The sequence below is a fragment of the Ptychodera flava genome, chromosome 7 (assembly GCF_041260155.1).
Source record: "Ptychodera flava strain L36383 chromosome 7, AS_Pfla_20210202, whole genome shotgun sequence".
Classification (NCBI taxonomy): Eukaryota; Metazoa; Hemichordata; class Enteropneusta; family Ptychoderidae; genus Ptychodera; species Ptychodera flava.
This window is the reverse complement of record NC_091934.1, coordinates 18,922,490-18,935,522: the sequence shown is the minus strand read 5'-3', so window position 1 is coordinate 18,935,522 and position 13,033 is coordinate 18,922,490. Positions and strand designations below refer to the sequence as shown.

Genomic DNA, 13,033 nt, shown 5'->3' with positions numbered 1-13,033 from the left:
CCCTAACGTCAGCTCAGTAGTCTGTAATACAGTAGATTGTAGTCAACTAAGAAACCTTGGAGAAAGGCTTAACACTGTGGCTATGCCGCTAAGTCCCTTTTGATTTTTGTCATAGCTCAAAATCGTTCTCCCATACCTCAACCTGAGCCATGAACACCCCCACCAGTTTATGATATGACCCATCACAATGGCATGACGTCCACGGATCTTGACAGACGGAAGTCTTGACAGACGGAAGTTCTTGACAGCAGCATATTGGTTTTCAACTCTAATACCTTCTCTGTCTATAAATAGACACGAGAAGGTAAAAAACTTGCTGATACAAATGTGACCAACATTTGCATAAAAGTCAGAGTACTTGCAAAAGTTAAAATATCTATTTTCATGCTAATTTAACAAACACCTACCAATAGCATCCCTACAAAGCTAAAAGCTATACTTGAGAGCTGTCAGATAAACACTACGTGAGAAAATGCTTTTATGAGAAAGTAGCAAATTTACCAAAACATTTTTCTAAATATTCGAAGTGGACAATTTCAATGATTTTTGAAGTAAGTTGAGCAATATAAAGAAATACTAACACATGTACATGTACAAATTTTTTGTACATTTTGACATTAACAGTTGATAAGGGCTCCCAAGGAAGCTGCACATTGACTTTGGAAGCTGTAAGACCAGCCATATCAGACAAGAAGCTGTCAAACCAACCACATTAGAAAAGAGGCTGTTTGAAAACACTAAAAAATCAGATAAAAAATTTGCATATGCAAGGTATTTATCCTTTGATAATATTATAAATCAGTCATTGTCAGTGTCTTGTAGTCCAAATATCACATGGTAAATGTCATCTGAGCAGTTTTAGTGAAGACTAAATTTGAGGACAGACAACATGAATGAGTCAGCTTATCTGATCAGCTTCCCATCTCTGACAGCAAAGCAAAAATAGTAAAAATGAAGTTTTCTTAATACTGCCATTGAAAAATAGGCATACCGGTACATACAAAGTCCTACTTTTGATGTTTCATGATTTTCAGAAGATATTGTCTTGCTATGACCAAATTACACATTTCCCATAATAGCAAGGCCTAACTGTCTGACCCTACCCCGGATTGTATTTTTTGTCTTTAGATGTGAGCCAAAAGTATTCTAAAAACTGACATGCACTCTTTACAGCTCGAGCATAGTCAAAGTTACACAGGAAATGCACTCCCATATAAGAAAGGAGTGCAAGAACAAGATTATTGTTTCAACATTGCAAAAGATTATTCCTTCAAGAAAATAACAAACTGCTTAACCTTCTCCTCATGTACCAAAACACCCAAACGAGGTAGTCTGCCATCTTTTCTTCCTTTCACAGAAAGTTTTTCAGCATCCTATGAAGAAAGAATAATCATGGTAAAAATATATAACCAATATAAGACAAGGTTCTTTATATAACTCTGAAAAGCTTTGTTCTTAAATTTGTCCAGCATGTGAACACAGAGTTAAACCACTACTGTGGTGACAGAAGTCTACTCAAAAGAGACAAAGAGCATAATGAACATGACACAATATTATCAAGTTATCATATTACATTGAAGTACTGAGAGATATGATACTTACATCAACAATGGTTACAATCTTCCCAAGTGCACTTTGACCTCCAAAGGTGATCTCCAACACTCTGATAACTGCCAATGTTCTGATCCCTATAGTGTAAATGCCAAAAATATTGTGCATTATGTATCTTATCATTAAAATAAAGTCTTTTTATACAATCATTCTAGGCAAACCTGTTGAGGATATTACATAAGTCCAGCATATTGCATGTCATTACATTTTAAATTTCAGGTGCATTTGACTCAAAATTGCATCGAAATGTAAAACAATATAAGGCAATAGAGAGTCAATGAATCATTGACTATACAACTATGTACTATGTACAGCACAATATTCTACCCTACTCAATACTGTACTACTCAATAACAAAGCAAACATGGATAGATTTATTGCAATGCCAACCTTTCCAACTTTAAAAACATAGGGCCAAAGTCCCTGAAGCTACTATAGACATGGATACAAAATTAAGTATTTCCTGACTGTATGAAATCATCTCACTAAGGTCATCCTAGGGACCTGTAAACCAAATATTAAAGCTGTCTGACCAGGTGATTTTGAAAAAACAAGTGACCCAACAGTCGACAGAGGTCTGCTGTGTTATGTAGAGAATAACTTTTTGTGACACATGTATTGATGAAGAAGGTGGATATCTTTGATAGCTCATTTCAGGATGGCCTGACCAAAAATGGCAAAATTAGCTGCAAAAATACAAATTGAAGATTTCATCATAATTTCAATATATTACATTAAGATAAAGCCTAGGAACCTGTATACCAAATATCAAAGCTATCAGATGAGTACCTTTTGAGAAACAAATATTTTGACTAAAAATGGCAAAAATTGACCCAAAGATTTCATCAAATTTCAATATATCACACTGAGACAACCCCTAGGAACCTGTATACCAAATATCAAAGGTATCAGACCAGTAGTTTTTGAGAAACACATTTTTTGACCAAAAATGGCAAAAATTGCACCAAAAATACAAAATTGCACATTTCATCATAAATTCAATATATCATATTGAGTTCATCTGTAGGAACTGTATAATAAACATCAAAGCTGTGAGATGAGTGGTTTTGATGAAAAGAAGTCTTGACCAAAAATGACAAAAAAATTCCTTAAAAATACAGATTTGCATATTTCATCACAATTTGAACAAAGCTAAGTTGGGTTATCCCTAGGGATCTGTATACCAAATAACAAAACTGTCTGATCAGCGGTTATGAAGAAGATTTTTAACCAAAAACGCCTTTCTTTAGCACTTATTTGCATAATTTCAACAATATCAAAAAATTTAAAAAACTAGTTTCTCATAATCATATTTACCATCTACACAACGTATATCAAATCAGTAAGTATTGCGGTTCTCAAGATATTGGAGTGGACAGACACCTCACAAACGGACATACATACAAAAATACAGACTGACGCCGGACGGATACCCATCCCAATAGCTTCTATAGACAATAGTCTATAGAAGCTAAAAACAGAGACCTTGAAGTAGTGTCTAATCATTCATGTGTACATTGTTTATGAAACTTCCTTTAAGGTACCAGAATAGCAATTTACGTGTCATTGCTTTGCTGTCTATCATATTATGTCCGTTTTTTCATGCTTGTAATACCTGGCAACAAGATTTACCTTTTGGCATCAATGTTTTGTAACAAGCCATACTTGATGAGACTGTCTTCAATTGCTTTCCAATCAGCCTGAAGCTCATCTCTGGTTACTTGTGGTGAATTTGGATTTTGCTGGATGATGTATATCATATCCTCTACAATCTGTACAGAGAAAATATGTTAGATCTTGAAATACATAGTATGTATGCACCTCTTGCTCAGGTATTTGGACTCTGAAACATTCGCTAGTTCATCACTAATGAGCAATCACGATGATATTCACGGAGCAAAAGAAGATTTCGCCATACATATTTTTTGTAAACATTGAAAGTTGACATGTAATTTCCCCCACAAACTTCATACACAAATGATGGCTTGTTTGAATCTTAACAGTATGTAAAATGTTTACCAAGCTTGCCATGGAGGCCCCTGGCACTGAAGTATGTATAGTGAAATGTTTCCTGAAGAAAAGTTTGGGGAAAATGTATGCTTTTGAATTTGTAGTTTGTATTACATAATTTAAACTCTATGGTTCACTACTGAAGGAAGTGACTACAGGATAGAGTGCTGTGTGAGTGAAAAACATATTACAAAGTGTAATACAAAATTAATTATATACTTATATGTCTTATTCTCCTCCTTCGCTTCTTCCTATCTTTACAAACTATCTTTCAATTATCAATCGGGAACCATTTTAGAAAATAGAAAATAAAGTTGACGGCATTCACAGTTTGATACTGAAAATGGTAAATATTCATGAACACAACGTGTGCGGAATTAAATCAGTTTTCACTTGAGATTGAATCCAGCTACTTTGAAACTGAAGATAATTTGAAATTGAGGATAGGTGAACATATTTGTGTAATGCCATCGTTCCTTATGGATTGTGAATGTAATTGACGCATAGGCAGGTGTAAAACCAAAACATAGGATAACATACATTGCACGCACAACACAGCCAAAAACTTATACATCGCGTGCAATCCTATTGGACACTATTTTCACTGGCAGCGACTCTATAATTACACAAATGTGTAAAGAATGGTGCATTCCAGTGTCTCAAGTGTCATAGGCAGCTACGCTTTGAGACACACTGCACATACACACACCTACACAACGTATCATGATGTGCAGTTGTTTTTCACACTGACACAATTTTGAACACTGGGTCCACCTGTTTTTTAAAAGTTCTCATCCATATTGTGCAATTGTGTTTGCTTCTTCCTATTTTACAAACTATCTTTCCATAATAATTTGGGAAATCCTTTTAGAAAATAGGACATAAAGTTGATGGCATTCATTGTTTGATACTGAAAATGGTAAATATTAATGAACACAATGTATCATGACATGTAGTTGGTTTTCACACTGACACAATTTTGAACACTGGGTCCACCTGGTTTTTTAAAATTTCTCATCCATATTGTGCAATAGTGTATCAGTTATTTTACTCACTTATATGCAAACAAAACATTGTGTAAAGCTGTCAGTTGTATAAAAAGCGACCTAGCGGGCAATATAGCTGTGCTGTGTTTTGTAGAGAATATTTTTTTTTGACATGTACCTGTATTGATGAAGGGGACATCTTTGATAGCTCATTTCAGTGGCTGGACAAAGAAAGGCAAAAATAGCTGCAAAAATACAAAATTGCAGATTTAATCATAATGTCGAAATACATCCCATGCAGTTTATCTGTAGGAACCTGTATACCAAATATCAAAGCTATCAGACCCATACTTTTGAGAAATACAATTTTTGACAAAAATGACAAAAATTGCCCCAAAATTGTAAATTTCATCATAATGTGCATATATATTTTTTTGTTCATCCTTTTGAACTGTATACCAAATATCACAGCTGACAGACGAGCGATTTTGGTGAAACAATTGTTTTGACCAAAAATGACAAAAGTTGCCTTGAAAATAAAAATTTGCATATTTCTCCACTATTTGAATAAATCTGAAATAGATAATCCCTACGGACCTATGTAACAAATATCAAAGCTATCTGACCAGTGAATTTGAGGAAGATTTTCAAATATTTTTTTAAATCAAAAATGATGAAAATTGCCTTAAAAACAAAAATGTGCAAATTTCATTACGATTTGAACAACTTATTTGAACAAGGTTATCACAAATAAGCTTCATATCAAATTTCAAAGCAATCAGACTTGCAGTTGCAAAGGAGAGAAAGCAATTGTTGAGGGATGATGGACGGACATATGGACAACGACAGAAAATCAGCCTGTTTGATAAGCTTGACAGCGGAGCTAATTAGGCAAATGTGAACATCACAAAGTTTACAAAATTCTCTGTATGATATAGTTTTTTGATATTTCAAATATAAAGTTTGATTATTTGCATATAAATTTTATGATCAACTTGGATTAAACGCAAAATAGGTTAGTTTAGCATGATCAATTATGATAACTGTTACAGTATACTGTAATATTGGATTAAATAGGGTGTCCTATCATCTCTGAGAAGATTATTCATTTGATAGAAGACACTCACAGAATACACAGTATAATACATTGCTATGGTGAGAAAGGAATTAAACCTTACCTTAACTTTCTCTATGAACTGCCCTTCAGCCTAGAGGTTATTGACGTCATTCCATTGTAAGGAAAGAAAATCAGGCCCATCAATCTTTTGATCTGCAAAAGAAAAATAAAATTAGGAAACAAGTTTAATTTGCTTTATCATGTTGACCAATGAGATTGAACACATGAAGTATGAGACACTGAACCTTATGACTGCGTTGGCAGTAATTTAATCGCTTTTGGCGGGTAAGTAAGACGGGCAAATGCCTTTCATTGGTTACAGATAAATCTTGCGAGACTGAATTAGAATGAAGTGTAAACAAGGGACATCTGTGTGATGAGCAGATGAGAGGGTTTCGTATGTTCTACCATTACATTTCTCAGCACTCTCCCAGCTCTGCATTACTGACCGCAGAGCTGAAATTGTTGAGGAATAATCACCTTGCAAGTTTTTCCGCTGCGCAGAAAATTTCCTGCCGTGGAAATAGTAAAACGTATAGTATAACAATGACGTTTGAAAATCAAACACACGGCACACATTTATGCGAACCCAATCGTAACTTGATACCACAATCTGTGCGAAAAGGAATTTTGGCGGGTAAATCCCTTCTAGTTGAAGTTTGGCCGAGGTTGAATTTGATTTTTGTTAGCCTTCTACTCACATAAACCAACCTACTTAATAATTTTGGCAAAATGAATTAGTATGGGAGCTAAAAAACGACTTATCTTCTCTCCGTCTGTCTTACTGTGGTGGTGAAATGATGTATGAATTCCTTCACGGAATTACCTTAGTCATGGCCTCTGCTACACAATGTCGATGGATATGTAAACGGTGACATGAAATGTGTTAGATGTATAACAAAGCAGATTCGAAGACGTTTAAGATCATGTTGTAGTCCCGGTCAAGTTCAGCTGCAAGTTGCCTATGCGTTGACGATAAAATGATGGAACACCCAACATTTTAGGAAACAAGACTAGAGTGAGAACACTGTAAATAATACCGTGGGGCCTGTCATGGAGGTCGGACGATCGTGACTTACCGTTGAGAATTTTCAAAACTGTCTGTGGGAAACGGTTGTCCTTTAGATGCAGCTGAAGCTCTTCCTGTGACACTGTTAGCGTCAGGCGGGCTTTTGGTCCAGAGTTGGCCATTGTCTTCACCGTATACCGGGTACAAAGGGCGGGCGGATAGTTTGAAGAACACAGTGACTGTCCTGCGTCCGAGGCATCCGCAAGCGAAATAACAACTGAAAGGCGCGGTTGATCGCACTTATACTCATGGTACTTGATCATGTTATGAGAGCGGATTCAGGGTCAAAGGTTATGAGACGCTCCCACACTTGGCCGATCAAATTATAAAGTAACGTTATTACCATATTTTTTCTGTATCTTATTCAAACCTGAATGTTAACACTCATTATGGTAAATATGAACATTTTCTCATGATGATTTCAGGGGTAAAGTATCAAACAGTGGAAAGCAAAGTGGGCTATGTATTGACCTCTTACCCTCTTTACATATTCGTGCCTCCGCCCCTCCGTCCAACGAAGGTCGAGAAACTTGAAAGTTAAACATGTTGTGTAACTCAGTGTGTCACTTGGAAATGACATGCAAACGTGGCAAATCTTCCCGCTTAAAATATGACCCTATGTGCGCAATCGTGCAAGTTCCATTCCAGCCACCGCGCTCATGTACACGGCAGTCATAGCAACGTACCATCGGCATCGTTATTCTCCGCCGCACTTCGAATACGCGCTTCATAATTGCAGTAAATACGCGCTGGTAAGAACTTAGCCCTGCGTGTCTGTGTGTTCCCGGCGTTATACGGCCTCCACCAAGCTCGACAGAAGTTTGTTTACTCTTTTGGTACAAGAGAATTCATCTCTCACAGCACGATCCACATGAAGAATTTTTTTATTCGAAAATTTAAGTGTGACTACAACTAATATTGCTGCCATTGTTTTCATTTTGATCTTTGAAAGGTCTGTAATTTTGTATGCTGCTCTCGCTGCGCTGCATGTAGCTGCAATAATTGTAGCCTTGGTTGTTGGTGGGGATTGGGCTTCTGTCGTGCGGCTGGCGGCAAGGCGCGAGCCGCACCAACAACAAAGGCTACAATTATTGCAGCTACGCTGCATGATACATGTACTAGACCTAGCTGTGATATCGCAGCGGTACTTGTGGCGTATATCGAACGCGCTCGGGTCATTGGGGTCATCTGACTGTGGCGATGACCCCAATGACCCGAGCGCGTTCGATATACGCCAAAAGTACCGCTGCGATATCACAGCTAGTACTAGACCCACATCAGTTGAATTTAGACGTAAACGCTTGACGCTAAATCGTATTGATTGTTTGTCTTTTTTCCAAGATTAAATTCAAACTATATTTTCTCTGAGCTACGTTTTCTTCATCCGGGAACTGCATACGCTCTTTAAATTCAAACCTTGATGAAGACTTTTTGTCAGTTTGGTTGGGCTCGGAAACCGTCTCTATGTTTGCTTTGTGCTATCGTGAGGCAATACAGTTCTCATAGTAGCCTACTCCATGGCGTTTGATGCCGAATGACTTTGCTACTCTCCTAAACTACGCTAACCCGTCGGGCTTGTAGGCACCAACAATTAGTACTTGCCCGGCGGTAAAATCAGCTAGCCAGAGAGCTCTGGGTAGTGCATTTGCTCACCCTTGCATTCTAATACCATTCTGAACAGAGTACTCGGGTCGCTTCCAGAACCCGGAAGTAACAGTGCAGAAAGGCGGTCGCAATTGAGTGATCGATCCAACCAAACCGTTTTTTCGGGTCGAAAATTTGAATTCGCATGCATGGCTATATCATGACTATCAAATAAAAATCGCCAAATGAGTTTTATTCGCACTTTGCGAGTGTGGCTTCACTTGTTATATTTTCAAACCAGGGGACAATCCCGCATGTCATGAAAACGGTCAAAAAATCAACAGCTGCAGTGGATAATAATCTCTATTTCAAAATGGAATAAATTCCCGCCAGATCATAGAATAGGTTTAGTTTGTCAACAAACCAATGATGACCAATTTTTGCACAGTGATCTTGTCGGGTGGAATACAAACCATTAATTTCGCCTCAGGTCAGAGCCTTTCACAAACCATAAGTTTTCTGGTTAAGATATTAATCAGTATTTCATGCTCAAAGACACATAAGCTTGCCCGCAAACCTAATTGGTATAAATACATGACAGTGTTCTGAAATTTCAATCCAGAAGAATTTGCAGTGTAGGTAGGTAAGTAGGTAAGTAGGTATGCGGACAACCACATGCACAGTAATCAGATGTATTTAGAATATTTTCAAATATATTTAGGAAGGCAATGCAATGACAAGATCAAAGCATACGAAGTTTTCATAAAATGAAGTGCGAGATCAAGGTACATCTTAGATCACAAATCTTCACCTTGATCGATCACCTAGCAATTGATTCAGTACCTTTTGTACATATCTTTATTTAATGTTTGATAACATAATCTGAGAAATCATCAACAAAAGTGCGATCAGGATGGTCTTTTATCTTTATCTGTTTTTAGATATTTTTCATTCTCAAAGAGAGATACAATTGTATTCAAAATTACTTTAAATGGCATGCATCTATACACTATGTGTACCTTTCAAAAGAGCATAATTGACATCAAAGTTTCGAAACAAAGCTCATACCACAAGCTGGCAATATCTAAATTCTCATTGCTTCATAGTTGTATGCATGATTCAACGCAGGGAAATGACAAAAGAAGGATTTAAGCTTAAGCAATCGCGAAATTCTCATTGACGCGTATAAATGTCGCCATTACACCATAAAAATCATTAAGATATTTACTCGAAAAATAATTGAGACACAACCAATAATGTTTTATGATTATTTTCCTTAGCTGTTACTTTTGTGAAGACAATTTTTATTTTGCTCTACCGTCGTGCCGTTTAGAATTAATCAGAATGGAATATAGTCATGGCTTTAACATTCAAACTGCAGCGGACGATAACAATCATGGTGTCGAAGTTCTTCATTCTTTACGCTAAAAGCAGTGTCCATGAAACGAGAAGTCACCAAAATACCTGTCGACGTCTCTCAACTTAATTAATAGCAAGATGCTACGGCAGGTGGTTATATATACACCAGCAAAATCCTTCTATTAAGGTAGAACGCACCTCGGGGACAGACATTCGGACTCTCAAACTTTTACAATTCTCTTCTGATATACCACATGTGGGATTTCATTTTAAAGCTCTTGGTAAAAGAAAACTTTTCGAAAATCGAAACTTTTTATTTTTCTCCACAGAGTTAACACAGGGATGGCGGCCATTTTGAATTTCTAATATCGGTAAATCTTGAGTAATTTGTTTCTCTAGTACCAAAATTTGCCCGGTGACCCCCTATTTTTATTCTTGATTTTGAAAGAGAATGATTGAAAGATTCCTTGAGGAAAGTTAGAGCAAAAGTTTAAGTCTTTCACTTTCGAGGTGCATACTACCTTAACCCCCTTTCAGTCATGCTTCAGTATATATTACAGCCTAAATGCGGGACAAACTGAGGGTAGGTGACCATTTGCCCACCACCATAGGGGCAAATGGTCTCGTGCTTCAAAGGTATATAGTCCCTTGCATGGGCTATAATGTTTTTTGTTACATGCCCCTCTTATATAAATATCACTCCAAGTGCTTTTTGGATTATTTTCAAATGACCATCATATGCCTTATTTCCATGTCAGACGAAAATTCATTTAGAATAGAATAATTTTCTTCATGGAATGGCGCATTGATATATTGATTTCACGGATTTCATTTCTTGTTGAACATAGTTCAGTTTAAGAATAAAGCTGATCTCGACGTCATCAAGGAGTTACCATTGGGCCCAACGCAGCACGACGTTCGATTTACACGGTATGATAATAATTTATTGCCTCCTTTACTTAAGTGGATTGGCTGGATTCCATATTAAAAAAATCTTAGAATAACGATATCGCCTATCTCGGTACATGGAAGAATATGTCTTGAAGTTAGACTTAGCTTCGGACTTACTGTCACATCAGGAAGTTTGTCATTTAATCACCTTTCATGTGAACTTGAAAAAGTGGCAAAGGATACCAGAAATGGAAACATGAACATGCATTTTGGTTCATCAAGTCAATACTTCAAATCATGTTAAGCTTACTAAACAAGAGCAAGCTGGAAAAAAAACACCTACCGAAAATCATGCATTGTATATCTAAGGCGAACATGTCTTATATAATATAAGCACTGAAGAGAGTGCTACAACATACTCAAATGGATTAAATTCATCATTTTTTGCTCACGTGTTGACACACGTGAGCATATGTCGCAGCGATGTCTGTCTTTCTGTGTGTGTCTGTCTGTCTGTCCGTCCGTCTGTCTGTCTGTCTGTCTGTCTGTCTGTGTGTCTGTCTGTCTGTGTACTCAATATCTTAAAAACGGCTCATAAGATCAGAATCAAATGATTCAGTTTGCAAATGGCAAGAACTGATTAGTTTTTGGTGGGTGTGGCTTGCTTACGTTTTGCTCATTTGCATAATTAATAATTTTAGAAAAACTGATATATATTGACAACGACTGCACATAATTTGATGAGATTCGCTACAAATGCTGATCACACCAAGATATATCAGCTTTGATAGATATTAAGGGGTGACGTGAAAGATAATTACTAATTTGCATGTTTAATGAAATTTCCTAATTAGGAGTATATATTTGAATTAACTTGGTATGCATATTGAAGATACTATGATTTAAATTATTGAAAGTCATTAAGCATTTTTACTTCATCCAAATCCTAATTTGCATATTTAATGAACTTTCCTAACTAGGGGTATTTTTCTGAATTGACGAGACCAAAGTTGATGAAACTGGCTATGTACATTAAAGATACTATGATACGACATTATTGAAAGTCATTAAGCATTTTAACTTTAGCCAATTCCTTATTGCATATTTAATGAAATTTCATAATCAGGGATTTTTATCTGTATTGACTAGACCAAAGTTGACGAAACTTGCTATGTACACTAAAAATACTATGATTCGACGTTACTGAAAGTCATTAAGCATTTTTACTTCATCCAGCTCCTAATTTGAATATTTAATGAATTTTTGACATTAGGGATATATATTTGAATTTACATGACCAAAATTGATGAAACTTGCTATGTAATTAAAGATACTATTATGTAGGCTAACATTATTGAAAAGCATTAAGCATTTTTGCTTCAGCCAATTCCTAATTTGTGTATTTAATGAACTTTCCTAATTAGGGATATATACTTGGATTTATTTGATCAAAGTTGGCATAACATGCTATGTATATTGATGATTATACCAGGTTATACCAATATTGAAAGTCATTTCGCACTTAAGTTTTCATGTCAGCTAATTAATAGTTTGCATATCTAATGAGTTTTCAAAGTTGGGAATATATAGTTTGAAGGACTTGACCAAAGGCAATTACACTTGCTATATAAAGTGGTGATACAATGACAGCAGTCAAAGAAATTAATTATTTTTATTTCAGCTAATTGCGTATTTGAATACTTAATGACCTATAGAGTTTAATCTGTGGTGAATATTGTTCATTATGTTCATCATAATACTTTCAATGAAGTTGCAAACATGTGGCAAAGGTTCAAATTTACACATAACTGCAATATACAATGAAACACGTGAGCATTTACAGTTCATATCTGGTTGGTAGTACGTGTCATATGACGCATTTTGTGACGACCTTGCATAGAAATGTGAGCATATCAGGTGCTTCGATTTTCAAACATCATGCCTAGCAAATTGAATTCCTGAACAATTTCAACTTAAAGGGTATTACCGTAGAATAACGATACTGTATATCCAAGTTTTGAAAACACCACACCCGAGGTCTCTGTCGCGATTCGTCAATTTTGAATCCGGTGGTACAAGTAAATATGCTACATGCAAAAGTCATCGACAGTTAACAATTATTACACCTATTTACTGATTAGTTTGGAACGCCATATCTGCGCGCAAAGATTTAAGAACAACGCATTGGGGGCCTCCTTTGTTTGAATGTATTGAATCTTTCGCGTCCAGCACCAATATCGACTTTTCAGAATTTTTAGAAGACTTCATAAAAGTTAAGGAAAACTGCGAAATCATGACTTCTTTCTGTTTCCCTCAATTTTGGGATTATGACAGTATCATGCTGACATTATTCACGTTAATAAAAATTCAGCGATAGCTTATCCTAAAGCCCTCTTTTGTCATTTC

General features: G+C 36.2%; 1 long non-coding RNA gene across 1 annotated transcript; it reads right to left on the bottom strand.

The window, feature by feature from the left end:
* Positions 1–3,248: 3,248 nt before the first annotated feature.
* LOC139136148 (uncharacterized) lies at positions 3,249–6,976 on the bottom strand. The gene is made up of 3 exons (XR_011553124.1): positions 6,804–6,976; positions 5,786–5,877; positions 3,249–3,383 (listed from the first exon to the last, which is right to left on the bottom strand). It is a non-coding gene; the product is annotated as an uncharacterized lncRNA (long non-coding RNA).
* Between the last annotated feature and the right edge of the window lie 6,057 nt (positions 6,977–13,033).